At 47.9% G+C, this 15,629-nt stretch overlaps 1 protein-coding gene and 1 pseudogene across 1 annotated transcript in view; both read right to left on the reverse strand.

The window, feature by feature from the left end:
- Positions 1-15,629, reverse strand: part of LOC132571576 (zinc finger protein 420-like) — an 895,908-nt gene that overhangs the window by 73,906 nt on the left and 806,373 nt on the right. The gene's annotated exons all lie outside the window — the stretch shown is intronic.
- The window catches only part of LOC132572095 (oocyte zinc finger protein XlCOF6-like), a 40,616-nt pseudogene continuing 39,973 nt past the window's right edge, over positions 14,987-15,629 (reverse strand).

Genomic DNA, 15,629 nt, shown 5'->3' on the forward strand with positions numbered 1-15,629 from the left:
CTGACACTGAATCAGATCCTTGCTCCCTTGAAGTCAGTATTATCTACTCCATCCAGCATCGGCTCTCCACCGTCTCAGACAGTCTTTCATTTCACCTCCTACCAGATCATTATCTCTGGAGATGCTGGCGATTGAACTGGGGACCTTTTCATTCCAAGCAGATGCTCTGCCAGTATCCATAGCCCTTCCCAAGTAGCGGGAAAGTCCTCAAAATGATGGATTGCTATTCAATATTTGGATTCATTCCTCATCACAGTGGCAGCAAGCTGCACTAAAAGATCCTTACCCAGAGAGGCCACGTTCCCGTAGTTCTCCAGCATGACTTCTCTGTGCAGAGCTCTTTGTCCCGGATCCAGCAGGGCCCACTCTGCCTCCGTGAAAGAGACGGACACCTCCTCAAAGGAAAAGGGACCCTGGAAGAACAAGAAGATGCCCTCCTCTTCAGAGATCACGCCAGGCAGAGTTTGCACACTGGAAGGGAGTCGTCTGGGAAGGTATGGAAAGTAAGGCTTGGGATGGGTAAATGCAACAGCATTCAAAGGATCTCTCGCTGTGCCCCCGCTCCTACCTGGATTGCAGGTGCAGCTGCTGTTTCCACACCTCTGAAAAGACAATGGCTCAGTGGCATCTCTTCACTGCCTGTTCCTGAGACAAGGGAGGAAGAAGGCCGTTTGCTTGTTTGTTCCCTGCTTCACACACCCCCTTCCCAGAATTATGAAACCTTGCCCTACCTACATTCCCAGTTTTTAAACACTTTTACTACATTCTGGGAGAGGCAGAAGAGAAGCACCAGGGACCAGCGAGCCTCAGGGATTATCAGTGCTGCCAACATATTTCAGGCTTCTGTGGGACTTGGGTTTCCTCTATGGGAACTTGAAGGTCATAAGAATGAATTTCCAGAGTGTCTCTGGGCATGCTAACTTCACAGCCAGGTTTTCAGCCAGAAGCAGCTTCAACATGGCATCACATCTGTCCCAACCCCCACCCCAAGACCCTCCCCACAGCTCCTGGGTGGGCAAGCCATAGCCCCCCACCCCCTGCTGCCCACAGCAGCCCCTCAGATGACCCTTCAAGCACAGACACCGAAGCCACATTTCCCCAGGATTATTGGCCTGTAGGCTTTCCAGAGCTCTGCTCTGTAAGAAAAAGCCCCCTACTTTTCATACACATGGACATCGTGATCACCAGTATGGTTGCCAGGGTGCCTGGAGTTTTGAATCGCACACATCTGCTCTAAGAAGTGGACTTTGCCCACGGTTTCTAGGGCTTATGTGGATACTATAAGCCTCAGCTTTGCAGCAGCATTCTACATCTCTGGATGGGTGTTAACCAGAGCTACAGACGAGCTTCCGGCTGCTCCTTGCGTGCCCAGTGGAAGAAGCCATGCCGCCATGAACTGTACAGGCAAACAGTTTCCAGCCTGTTTCCATGAACCAAAGGCTGACACCACCAGTGTCCATCTTGTTTTCCTGACTCCATATCCAACAGCTGCTTCAACTTCTGCATAAGAGCCATCAAGCTTATCGTAGGCGTGGACCCTGTCAGACCGCCTAAGCCTTTGTCTAGCAGAACTCAAGACAAAGACTGGTGCCAAGAGAAGACTGAAGAAGAGGAGGACCATCTTCAGCCAGAGCCAAGTTCTTTTGTGTAAACCGGGTTTTACCTTAGATAGCAATTTGGCCATCTATTGTCACCTTTTTAGATAAGTTTGGTAAACTCAAGCACACCTCCACCCAGTAATTTCCCTCATTCTTTTCCCCATTTTGGAGCCTCATCCTGGTCCATTGCAACCTGAAAGTCCAACCAGGTACCCCTGGACCAAGCTTGTTCATTGGTCAGTCATGGGCACCCAATTAGGTACCACCAATTAACTTGGTATTGGCTACTGCAGAAGTCCAGCCCTTATGGTCACTGCAGAGCCTCCCCTTTTCTGAGGTCATGTACCAGCTGACCACCTGTCATCCACCCTTGTGCCTCCCATCCCCTAAGGGCTCAAGGTAGTCTATATAACCTGTAACACAGCTCCCCACAGGTGTGCATCTAGCAGTACCCCAGTTCCACGGTCTAGATCCATCCCCGATTCTGGCCACAGTTGAGGGCCCCATTTCCCTCGTCCTCTGTCGTCGCCATTGGAGCCTTCTTGAAGACTACGATCGGTAATTATCTGTTTGTCTACCCATGTGTTGTCTCTATATCTCTCTCTATTTTTCTTAGGACTGTATGTATGATTTTATGAGTATTTTATCTTGTATTTTTCTGGAATAAATTTTAATTGTTTTACTTAATTAGAGTCCCTAATATTTTTAAGCATTAATTTCTGGACGTGGAATCCTGTATACACAGGTAAAAGATCCTGATTAAGCCAGGTGCCCACCTGACAATTCCCCATCCTCGTTTTGAGGGCATTTTGGCTTACAGCTCCCCCGGAAGGTGGGGGCTCCCTTGATTCCCCAGGCTGAAGGGCTCTGCTGAGGCTTGTCTGCATTCCCCCTCCCCCCTCGGCAATTCAAGACTTTCATGGAAGGAAGGAGAGATAGGAATACATATATTTTAATTAATGATAGTAATTGACGCCGAGGAATTTGTCTGATCTCATTTTAGAGGCATCACAATTTGTGGACATTGAGTGCCACCAATTAACTCTGAGTTGCTTCATTTTCACCTGACCTGAACTCTCTACCCACCACACTCACGGGCTGCCCCAACTGCACCCAGGCACAAGGAGTCCTTACCACAGGAGAGGGCATCTTGGGCACGCTCCACCGCCTGCACCCTCTGCCCCTGCTCCAAGGAAGCTCCTTCCGCCACAGGGATTGCAGCTTCCATCTCCAAAGGTGGTCCCCGCATCTGAAACAGCAGCCAGGGAGAAGGTAAGACATGGAATGGAATGAGACCAGGAAGGGATCCTGCCCCACTCCCAGACTCTGCACCCTTCTCTCAGCAGATTTGGTGAGTTATCTGCAGGAGTCAGAAATTCTCTAGCAGAAGAGGCTCTGGGCAATTATCTGGCAAGGAAACTTTAAGATAAGGTCAGATATTGTCGCTTGAATTAGACACATCTGGAGGAAATCCCCTCACCTGTTCTGCCTGCCTCTTCTCCTCTGCCTGACTCAGGAGGAAACCTTCGGCCAGGGCCACCGCCTGGGAACTTGTCTCCGGCCCACATCCTCTGACCCAGCCCTGCATTTCCTGGGGCAGGAGAGTCAGGAACTGCTCCAGGATCACCAGGTCCAGGATCTGCTTCTTGGTGTGCCTCTCCGGCTTCAGCCACTGGTTGCAAAGACCATGGAGCTGGCTGCAAACCTCTCGGGGCCCATCAACCTCATGGAAGCGGAACTGCCGGAAGCATTGGCGATGCACATCTGAGGTCACGGTGTCCTTAGCCAGGGCCTCTGACACAGCTCTTTCCCAGAATTCAACATCACTTCCAGGTGGGATGGGATGGGGGCTCTTTCTTGCTCTCTTGCCAGGTCCTTCTAGGTCCTGCTCTTCCATCTCCTTCCCCTTCCCTTGGGCCACCTCTGTCTTTCAAAAGTGGCCTGTATTCACTTTGTTTCGTTTTTGTTAACTTGTATTTCGTACTTTCTCATGAACTGGATCTGGGCGGATGACAAGAAAGTTAAAAAAATTTAAAACTACCAACTAAAACTACTTGGTTCTGAAGGGAGGCTTTTCCCTGAGGGGACTGAGGGAGACAGACAGGAGTGAGTCAAAAGGAAGATATATATACACACACACTAATATGCAGACACACAGATGCATGTAATAAATACGGCTTCCATTCCCAAAAAGAAGCAGGGAATATACCACGTGTCCTTCATCCAGAGAATTATCATAGTTTTCTCCCAGCCTCATATTCTAGCTCACCCTGAAATAAGGACCATTTTCCACAGTCCAGACTATTTGGAATAAAGCCTATGCCAAGACTCTGAAGACCTTTGCATGGCTACTAATTATCTCAGTGGTGGAGATGGTAGTTGGGAGGAGGGTCAGCCAAAATACCTGCCATGTGACCAGTCAATCAGCATGAATGATTCAACACATGTGATCCCATCTGGGATTCCTTTCTGGGCCTCCTGACCCCCCCAAAGACAGGCTTCATAGTCTTGTCCGCATCTCCCTTAACAAGATGTGAAACCCCCCCACCCCTCCTGGGACTGTGCCCTGTAGTTCCTCCCTGTTGTGCTGCCTGGGAGTCTGCACCTCTCTCGCCTGGCAAAAGGATGCCCGTCCTCCCACCCTAACCCCAGCGCAGGAGGGAGAATCTGGCATCATGTTACAGCTGCCTCTGCCAAGTGAGCCATGGAGCAATGCGTTTGGAGCAGGCATGTTCTCTCCCTGGGTGCCCACTTTGCAAAACACTGATGCAGGTGGGGACTCGAACCCAGATCCGTGAAGTTCCCTGGTGTATTTACATGCCATAATGCTCACAGTGGTGGATTCTTGTGTGGCGTTTGTTCCTCCAGGCCTTGTATATATTGGGGGCGTGGCCACATCAGCAATCTCCACCCCTCTCTGCCTGTCAGAGGAGCCGCCTAATGCTCTGATTGGTGGGCGTGGGTGGTGCTTGCATGAGCACCAATGGGGTTGCTAGGCACTCTCCACCTTGGCAACGGAGGCATTTAAAATTATCCTCTCCTCTGCTGGGGGGCCTTGGGCACTGACTGGCAGCCCCACACTGGCCCCACATCAGGGGCTTAGCAGGGGGCTGCAGTGGATTCCGGTGCAGGCTGGACTTCCCTTCCCCCAGACCACACCCCTGTCCTAACTCATCCCACTCCCCCAAAAGACCTGCTTCGGTTGTGGTTTGCAGAATGAAAATGATCAGCAAGAGAATGTCAGTTTCATTTATTTAATTTTTCTTACATTGAAATACACTGATTATTGCTGCTCCCCAACAAACTCCGCTTCCATAGCGGAACACAACTGGTGCCTCACAGAGTAACCAACCTCTAGGGGGCTGAAGCCAAAATAATCAATCAACTACCTTGAATAAATAACCAAGAAAGTTTCCTGCAGTTCCAAAATAAGTCATGAGAGATTGATCCAGGCCATCCTCAGAAAGTCCCCACTTTGCACTGAAATCGACATGTGAAACTGACAATACTTTTTGGAAACCCTTTATTCAAGAAACAGTGGATCAGCCCAAGCACTTTTTGCTTGCTGTTGTGAGAGGCTGAGAAGATATTTGCACTTTAAGAGACATTTCGGGCACTGTATGCTGTGAACTGTGCAATGGATATATGCATGAAAGAGATGTGATTTATTGATAAATGAGCATAAGAAATAATATTTCGATCTGTTATTCTCCTCAATGGATCTTAAATTTGTACCATTTTGCACTCTGAGCCACTGCCTACCAGCTACGTGTGGCTCTACTCACTGTACCGGATTCCTCGTCCGATGAAGCCTGCTTGGAGCACACAAAAGCTTACGTTCTGAATACAGCTCAGAGTGTTAAAGCTGCAGTCCTAAGCTCTGCTCATGACCTGAGTTCGATCCCCGGCGGAAGCTGGGTTTTCAGGTAGCCGGCTCGACTCAGCCTTCCATCCTTCCGAGGTCGGTCAAATGAGTCCCCAGCTTGCGGGGGGGGGGGGGGGAGTGTAGCGCAGGGGTGGCCAGTGGTAGCTCTCCAGATGTTTTTTGCCTACAACTCCCATCAGCTGCAGCCATTGGCCATGCTGGCTGGGGCTGATGTAGGCAAAAAAAAACATCTGGAGAACTAACGTTGCCCACCCCTGGTGTAGATGACTGGGGGAGGCAATGGCAAACCGCCCCGCAAAAAGTCTGCCGTGAAAATGCTGTAAGAGCAACGTCACCCCAGAGTCTGAAACGACTGGTGCTTGCACAGGGGACCTTCCCTTTCCTTCCAATTCCCCGGGAGAAAATGGCCCACCCAGGACAGCCCCGGCTTGCAGTGATCCCCACCTCCCTCCCTCCCCCTCTCCCCCCTCCGGAACCTAAAAGTTTATCCCCCCCCCCTCTCCTCCTCCAAGACTTACTTGCAAGTAAACCTCCCCGGGATGCGGCTGCTGCAAGGCTCCTCTCTCCTCCTGCTGCTTCTCTGCAGCCCCCGCCCCAGTTCTCCCCAGCTCTGCAAAAGCAAACCCCTCCCCCTGGAAAAGCCCCCTTCCTCTCCTGCCCCCCCCCCACTGCTGGCTCAGCCTCTCTAGCAAGCAGCTCGGCGGCCTTAACCCTTTCCCTGCTGCAGAGGGGCTTCCTTGGGCTGCCTTCAGCCACGCCTTGTGCTGCTCAATGGGGCTGCTCGGGAGTAACTCCGCTGCAGGGGGCTGCGCTCCTCCCGGGGAATGCCCGGTGCTGTTGAGGCAGCTCAGGAAAAGGAGGCTGCAGCTGGGTCCCCCTCCTTAATCCCCCCTCCTAGAATAAGGACCGTCAACCACAAGGGGGGGGGGCGTTAGTGATGGTGAGCTCAGGCTCTTCTTCTTCCAACAGACCCTTTAGCGTTTCTGTTGCCCCCCTGGAAAGAAAGCCGCTTTGGAGCTCCTGGCCTTTCTTTGCAAGCTCAGGGAAATGCGGATGGCCACTTGGGGGTCCGGCAGGCGACGGTGCACAGCTGGGGGGGGGCAGGGGGCTGAAGGCGAAAGACCCCAGGCTGGAGGAAGGGGGTCAACTGCAGGGTCTCTGATAGGCTGGCCAACCTCCTGGCGGGGTCTCTCTCCAAATTAAAATTTATCCCCAGGCTGCAGAGGTCAGTTCCCTTGCAGAAAATGGCTGTTTTAGAGGGAGGTGTCTCTAGGGCATTATGTTTCCTGGAGCCAGTTTGGTGTAGTGGTGAAGTGTGCGGACTCTTATCTGGGAGAATCGGGTTGGATTCCCCTCTCCTCCACTTGAAGCTGCTGGAATGGTCTTGGGTCAGCCAGAGCTCTCTTATCTGGGAGAACCAGGCTTGATTCCCCACTCCTCCACTTACAGCTGCTGGAATGGCCTTGGGTCAGCCAGAGCTCTCTTTCCTGGCAGAACCGGGTTCGATTCCCCACTCCTCCACTTGCAGCTGCTGGGATGGCCTTGGGTTAGCCATAGCTCCCTTATCTGGCAGAACCGGGTTTGATTCCCCACTCCTCCACTTGCAGCTGCTGGAATGGCCTTGGGTCAGCCAGGGCTCTCTTATCTGGGAGAACCGGGTTTGCTTCCCCACTCCTCCACTTGCACCTGCTGGCATGTCCTTGGGAAAGCCATAGCTTTGGCAGAGGTTGTCATTGAAAGGGCAGCTGCTGTGAGAGCCCTCTCAGCCCTACCCACCTCACAGGGTGTCTGTTGTGGGGGAGGAAGGCAAAGGAGATCGTGAGCCGCTGTGAGACTCTTCGGAGTGGAGGGCAGGATATAAATCCAATGTTTACTTCTTCCTCTAGAGGACCCTGCCCCCCTAGTAAATTCCCCAACTCAGAGTTAGCCGTTTCCACTCCACCTTTCTTCCAGGAGCTCCACTGGGCCCTTCCCTCTTCTCTGCACCATCCACCCACCCTGCAAGGTAGACCAGTCCCAGAGGGAAGGCTGGGCCAAATTAGAGTCAAGTTCAAACTCAGACCTTCTTCCAGGCTGTGGGCAAACCTGAACTGTTCACCTCCATCCTCTGCCTCTTCTCAGGGTCCTTCTGAAGAATTCCTCCCTCTGTGAGGGTTGCCAACTCCAGCTTGGGAATGCCTGGAGACTGGGGGGGGGGAGGTGGGCTTTAGCTTTTATTCCACAAAGATCCCCCCCCCCCCGCTGCCCTCTGCAGTCACCTTTTCCCATAGGGGGAGCTGATCTCTGTGGTCTCTGGAGAGGGTCTGGATAAAAGTCGGGTCTAAACAGATCTTCATGAATTCATATGATTTTTACATTGAATCAAAACAAAACACCATCATACAGTAGAGTGTCTTAGACTGCAGGTGGTACCAGCACAAAACCCATGCTTCCACAGATTTGTGGCGCCACAGCACTGCAAAAACACGGCTCCAAAGCACAGATTCTCATGAATTCACATGGTTTTTACACTGAAATGAAATTAAAGCAGCATCATGCTCTAGGTCATTCTTAGACTGTAGGCAGCACCGATTTGTGGCACCACAACTGTGGGAAAACATGTTTCTAAAGCATGGATCCTCATGGATACTTAAGATTTTTGCTTTGGATCCCCCCAACCTCAGCATAATATCTTTAACCATGTCCATGGGCAGAGCTTGAACCACAGAAATTGTGGATCCACAGCTTCGTGGCAACACCATGAAGCAAAACCGTTAAGCACGTGTCCTAATGGATCCCCAGGGTTTTTGCTTTGATCCACCCCAACATCACATCACGTCACAGCTTCATGACAACACCAAGGAGCAACGGCCTTGTTTTTAAGGACAGTTCCTCAGGGATTTTGAGTTTGGATCATCAAATAACTTATCATGTCCATGGGCAGAGCTCGGAGTCCGGAAATCGTGGCTCTACAGCCTCACTGCAACACCATGGAGCCAAAACAAGGTTCCAGATCACAGATCCTCACAGATCTTCATGATTTCTGCATTGAGTCATCCCAAGCTCACCATCAAATCAGATATCATGTCCATGGGCAGAGATTGCACCTCAGAAATCACATCCACAGATTCATGGAATCACCATGGATCCAAAACAAGGTCCCAGACCATGGATCCTCATGATTTTCATTTTGGGTGACCCTAAGCTCACCATCAAATCACATATTGTGTCCATAGTGAAAGCTTGAACCCCAGAAATCAAAGATTCATGACTTTGTGGAGACACCGTTTTGCAAAAACATGGTTTTGAAGCAGGGATCCTCATGGATCTTCATGATTTTTGCTTTGGACCACCCCAAGTTCACCATCAGGTGACATACTGTGTCCATGGGCAGAGCTTGCACCCCAGAAATCACAGATTTACGGCCCTGTGAAAACACCATGCAAGAAAACCATGACTCCAAAGCATGTTTCCTCATGGAGCTTCATGATTTTTGCTTTGGATCCCCTCAAGCTCACCATGAAGAAATATCATATATCATGTCCATGGGCAGGGCTTGCACCCTGGAAATCACAAGGTGATTATTTACCTTTTTCTTTCAGCTCAAATTAATCCTACTTCCAGAAAGCTTTTGGCTTCAAAGTGGTGAAACCCCAAAAAACTCACAGCAGGCTGAACTAGGGAGGGATTAGGGTTGAGAAACACCACTCCAGAACTGCTTCTCCCTCTATATTTACACCAGCAGCAGAGAGGCTGTAGAGGTTTGTTACCCTCAAATTGTCTTTTCCTTCCTAAACTCTGGGAAAGAAACTGTATTCACCAGTTTTGAAGGTGTCAGAGTTAGATGCGCAGATCACCTGAAGTAGTGAGTTCCACAGAGGAGGAGAAACGGAAAAAGCGCTCTTCTTTGTGTAACCACGTTCTCAGCCTTTTTGAACCAACACCATCAGGTCCTTTGAAGAACCTCGTCAGAACCAGCTATAAGAAAGTTCCACCCTTTTTTGGAATCTCTGAGGAACATGAAAGTTAGATTTGTGCCTCAGGCCCTTCCCACATACAGAGCGTTGATGAGATTCCTCCATTGGGTGGATTCTTCTACTCTTCCAAACACAGTTTTATTAAGCTCAAGGGGAATGGGGAAGGGGACAGGGGAATGGAGAAATAATACCACACATACACACAGGGCTTTTTTCATAGAAAAATCCCAGCAGGAATCTTTTGCATATTAGGCCGCACCCCATGACATCACCATTGTTTCACATAGGGCTTTTTTGTAGAAAAAGCCCAGCAGGAGTTTGAACATATATGAACATATGAAGCTGCCTTATACTGAATCAGACCCTCGGTCCATCAAAGTCAGTATTGTCTTCTCAGACTGGCAGCGGCTCTCCAGGGTCTCAAGCTGAGGATTTTCACACCTATTTGCCTGGACCCTTTTTTTGGAGATGCCAGGGATTGAACCTGGGACCTTCTGCTTCCCAAGCAGATGCTCTACCACTGAGCCACCGTCCCTCCCTTGACTGGCAGCGGCTCTCCAGGGTCTCAGTTTATTTGCATATTAGGCCGCACACACACCCCGACAGGCGTTCCTGTGCGTTCCTGCTGAAAAAAACCCCCTGTGTACATAAATACATACTTCAGCATTCTATTTTATATAATTTCTGTCAGTTACATTAAGCTTCTGTCTTCTTCTTAAGTTTGCATTACTAGATTTCACAATTGTCTATAATTAAAGCCTTCAATTCATAAACCAATCTTGTACCAAATCAATCATTTAATCTGATCCAGTTGTAGAATGGTTGCCAAAGTTCTTTTAAGTCCCACTTGCCCTCTTCCTTCATTGTCTGCTAAAATGTCCATTTCGACTGCTTCAAAAAATTTCTTCAGAATCTCCTCTTTTGACGGTATTTCTGCTTTCTTCCAATATTTCACATACAATACCCTAGCAGCTGTATTAACATGAAGAATTATATGTTTAACATTTCTATCCAATACATCAAACATAATATTAAGCAAAAACATTTCTGGTTTAAACGGCAGTGTCAACACCGACATGTTCTGTAACAACTCATGTATCATCAACCAATGTCTATTAGCTCTTTTACAGGACCAGCACATATGAAAAAAACATACCGTCATTGTTTTTACATTTCCAGCATTCATTAGACATCCCTGGATACATCTTTGCCAATTTCACAGGTGCAACGTACCATCTATAAACCATTTTATAAAAATTCTCTTTAAATGACACTGATTCTGTTATTTTAATATTTACTTTCCAGACCTTCTCCCATTTTTCTAGCTCAAGTGGGAGGTCTGGAAAATAAATATTAAAATAACAAAATCTAACAGAGAGATCAGTTACTTTCCTAACCTTAAGATCCCATTGCCCATCCTTGCCGTCTTCTCTGTGGGATCTTTCTGGGTTTCTCAACATGGCTAATGCTCTTCACACAGTTTGAGCACTTATAACCTTTCTTTCTGATTAGAGTAAGGGTTTTTTTTTCTGTAGATTCGAGCCTTTTATAGAAGTTGGCATCTTTTCAGTACTTTTTATGGTCTGTGCTTGTCTTTTAGGTGCGAAATGGGGGAAGGCTCCTCATCAGAGGCTCCTTAGTAAGCTCGAGAGTCATGGAGTAAAAGGACAGGTCCTCTTGTGGATCAAAAACTGGCTAATTAATAGGAAGCAGAGAGTGAGTATAAATGGGCAGTCTTCGCAGTGGAGGACGGTAAGCAGTGGAGTGCCGCAGGGCTCTGTACTGGGTCCCATGCTCTTTAACTTGTTCATAAATGATTTGGAGTTGAGAGTAGCAGTGAAGTGGCCAAGTTTGCAGATGACACTAAATTGTTCAGGGTGGTAAGAACCAGAGAGAATTGTGAGGATCTCCAAAGGATCTGTTGAGGCTGGGTGAGTGGGCGTCAACGTGGCAGATGAGGTTCAGTGTGGCCATGTGCAAAGTAATGCACGTTGAGGCCAAGAATCCCAGCTACAAATACAAGTTGATGGGGTGTGAACTGGCAGAGACTGACCAAGAGAGAGATCTTGGGGTCGTGGTAGATAACTCACTGAAAATGTCACTTCCATGCCCACACGGTGTCAGACATTGTAACTTACCTTAGAATTTATTTTGATTATATGTGTTCTCTTGCCCTAACTAACGCCATTTTGTTTGCTATTACTAACCATGGGAATAAAGATCTGCATTTCAAACAGAGAGGGACAGTTGCAAACCACAAGTGAGGAATTCCTCACTTGGCACCAGCAGGCGCCTTGAGCCTTTGAAGATGGCTTGCCCCAAGGTAACCAGCGGGGTTCCTTTCCTGGGAACGAGATAAGGAGGTATGGGAACAGACAACTGTCTCTCTGGGTGTGAGAATGATTTTATTGTTTTGCTTTCATGTGCACTACAAAATACCAAGCGTAGCCTTGGAATGTATCAAACTCAATCTGCTTCTATCCCAGACCACTAGTTCTCAAATAAATGAATTAATTTTGAAACAAAGTGATTCGTTTTTATTTGAAGTTCCAACGTCTGACACACGGGAGTCAGAGGAATGCGATTGGTTTGTAGGTGACTCTGAGGCACATTTTTTTTGGGGGGGGGGGGGGCGTTGCCACCTGGAGAGGGGTTGCCCATAGGGCAGCAGGTTTCGGCGGGAGAACAGACCAACAGTGATTGGTGAGACAGATGTTGCTAACCCAGCCAGTTGTGCACCCATCCATGCCCACAGTCCTGCCATGATCTGACGGCTGATCACCCAGAAAGGTGATGGCAGACAGCCTTCTTGACTTAACGCTTCCTTCCCCCTTCAGTGTTCTATGAAGCTCCTTATAAAAGGGGCATGTGACTTTTTTATTTCCAGGATTGGAATTATGTGCAATTACCCGCCTGTATTCTGCTCTCAGACTTTTCGTTTTACTCCTACATTCCTCTGCCGTCCTGTCATGGCCCCGTTTCGCCATCTCTGCTGAGACTTTCTGATAGCAAGCATAATTTCTATGGGATGATCCGCAGAGCTGCTTGGATTTCATCATCTCCCCATACTACTAGGAGATCCAGAATCTCCTGCTCACTACAAGCTATACCTCTTGACCCACTCATCCGCCTCACAATTCCTGACAAACCACTCACCAACCTATTAAACCAGACAATCCGCTCATCAACTACAACCCACAGAAATCTGTGGCTTCCCCCCCCTGACATTTATACCTGCTGCCGCTTGGCACAAGTCACTTTCCAGCCAATAGCCTGTAGGCATGGATGGGTGCACATCAGGCTGGGTTAGCAATATCCGTTTCACCAATCACTGTTGGTCTGCTCTCCTGCCGAAACCTGCTGCCCTATGGGCAACCCTTCTCCAGGTGGCAACAACTCCCCCCCCCAAAAAAAAATGTGCCTCACAGTCACCTACAAACCAATTGCATTCCCCTGACTCCCAAGTGGGCATGGAAGTGATAGCAACAGGTGACAGACCAAGGCCTGGTGTCCTGATCTCCCGCTTGAACTATGTATCCAATGGGGCACCTGTTACCCAGTTTCAGCAGCGGCGATCTTTGGCATCTCAATGGAGCCTAGCCATCTATGGTGGTGCTGTTGTGATACGTCACTATAGCGCTTTAGCGATCTTTGCCCGGCGTTCAAAAAAAAAAAAAAAGCCGGAGATCGTGCGCCGGCAGGCAAAAACGGCTGGTGCTGGTGGAAGCGAGATAAAAGTGGAACAGTGTGAAATGGCTCGCTTCAATCACGGAACCCTACCGGTAAAAAAAAACAACATGTGTCTGAAAACTCCCATCCCTGTCTTGGATTACTGCAAGGCGGCACAATACCAACTCCCTTCCGGTTTCCACTGGTGTGAAAAGGCATTGGAAAAAGTGCAGAAAAGGGCAACTACAATGATTAAAGGCTTGGAACACTTTCCCTATGAAGAAAGGTTAAAACGCTTGGGGCTCTTTAACTTAGAGAAACGTCGACTGCAGGGTGACATGATAGAGGTGTACAAGATTATGCATGGGATGGAGAAGGTAGAGAAAGAAGTACTTTTCTCCCTTTCTCACAATACAAGAAGATAGATAGATAGATAGATAGATAGATAGATAGATAGATAGATAGATAGATAGATAGATAGATAGATAGATAGATAGATAGATAGATAGAAGATAGATAGATAGATAGATAGATAGATAGATAGATGATAGATAGATGATAGATAGATAGATGATAGATAGATAGATGATAGATAGATAGATAGATAGATAGATAGATAGATAGATAGATAGATAGATAGATAGATAGATAGATAGATAGATAGATAGATAGATAGATAGATAGATAGATAGATAGGTTTATTGTCATTGTTCTCAAAAAAGGAAAATGAGAGCAACGAAATGAGGTGCTCTTCCACAAACATACCAACACATCAACACTAAAGAAAAAACATATACATAAACCATTTAAATACATCTAAAACAAATAACCATTCATAACCCTACATTTAGCCTACATCTAAAACAAATAACCATTCATAGCCCTGCATTTAGCCTAACCACAGCACTTGGATAGAAGCTGCCCTTACATCTATTTGTCTTAGCCTTCAACACTCTATATCGTCTGCCCGATGGTAAGATCTCAAATAGCAAGTGGCCCGGATGTGAAGGGTCCCTTAAGATCATTTGTATCTTCCTTTTACATCCATTATTATACAGATCCACCAATGAGGGGAGAGAGCATCCACAAATCTTCTGTGCTCTTACCATCACTCTTTGGAGCACCCTTCTCTCTGCTTCCGTGCAGCTCCCAAACCACACGCAGAGGCAATAAGATATAATGCTCTCAATGGAACTACGTTAAAAGGCAACCAGCAGACTCCCTGACAGTTTTTGTGATCTTAAGAGTCTTAAATAGTATAGTCGTTGCTGGGCCTTTTTCTCTAGAACTCGTGGGTATTCAATGAAATTGCTGAGCAGTCAGGTTAGAACGGATAAAAGGAGGTACTTCTTCACCCAAAGGGTGATTAACATGTGGAATTCACTGCCACAGGAGGTGGTGGCGGCTACAAGCATAGCCAGCTTCAAGAGGGGGTTGGATAAAAATATGGAGCAGCGGTCCATCAGTGGCTATTAGCCACAGTGTGTGTGTGTGTATAAAAATTTTTTGGCCACTGTGTGATACAGAGTGTTGGACTGGATGGGCCATTGGCCTGATCCAACATGGCTTCTCCTATGTTATTATGTTTAAGGCTCTTTTTACAGGCTAAGCAGTTACATGGATCCTCCTTTGTAGGTTCCTTCATGCAGCAGGAGAGTATCACTCTGACTGATTCTCTGTCAATGCAACAAACATTACAATTGTGTCTTCCCTGTGTGGGATATCAGTTGACATCAAGAGTGCTTCTGCAACAGCATCTCTTTCCACATTCTGAAAATTCAAAAGGTTTCTCCCCTATATGAGTTCATAGATGCTTTTGAAAACCATCGCACTGACTGAATCTTTTTTACCTATCTGAGCGGTCCAATGTTTCCTCCCTATGTGTGGGTTCTTTGATGTAGTTGAAGAGTGCCACTCTCAATGAATCCTTTTCCACACTCTGAGCACTCAAAGGGTTTCTTGCTCTTGGATTCTCTAATATATTAGTCTGTCCTCGCTTCTTCTGGGGCCTGTCCCATTGCCTGCTCCCCTTACTCTCATTGGACCCTCCGGGATGACAACTGCCACTGCAGTAACGGAGGCTGATGGGCCAACAGCTCATAAGCAAGTTCAATGGGGGAGGGGAGTGGTCTAATTTGTTGGGATGGCGTCCCTCTGTCAGGAAAGCCTCCCTTTCGCCATTCACAACTCTGGGTGTGGTGAACTGGAGCCAGACATTGAGCATTCAAAAGTTTGCTCCCCTGTGTGGGATCTCTGTTGCTCCCAAAGATTCCCCCTCTTACTGAATGACTTTCCACACACTGAGCATCACAACGTTTCTCCCCAGTGTGGGTTGCCTGAAAGCTGAACATGGCCACTCAGACTGAATCTCTTTCCATACTCTGAACATTCAAAAGGTTTCTCTCCCTGGTATAGATTTTCTGATGCTGTTGAACATGGTTACTCTGACTGAATTTCTTTCCTCACTCTGAGCATTTGAAAGGTTTCTCCCCTGTGTTGGTTCTACGATGTTTTTGAAGA

The sequence above is a fragment of the Heteronotia binoei genome, chromosome 5 (assembly GCF_032191835.1).
Source record: "Heteronotia binoei isolate CCM8104 ecotype False Entrance Well chromosome 5, APGP_CSIRO_Hbin_v1, whole genome shotgun sequence".
Taxonomy (NCBI): Eukaryota; Metazoa; Chordata; class Lepidosauria; order Squamata; family Gekkonidae; genus Heteronotia; species Heteronotia binoei.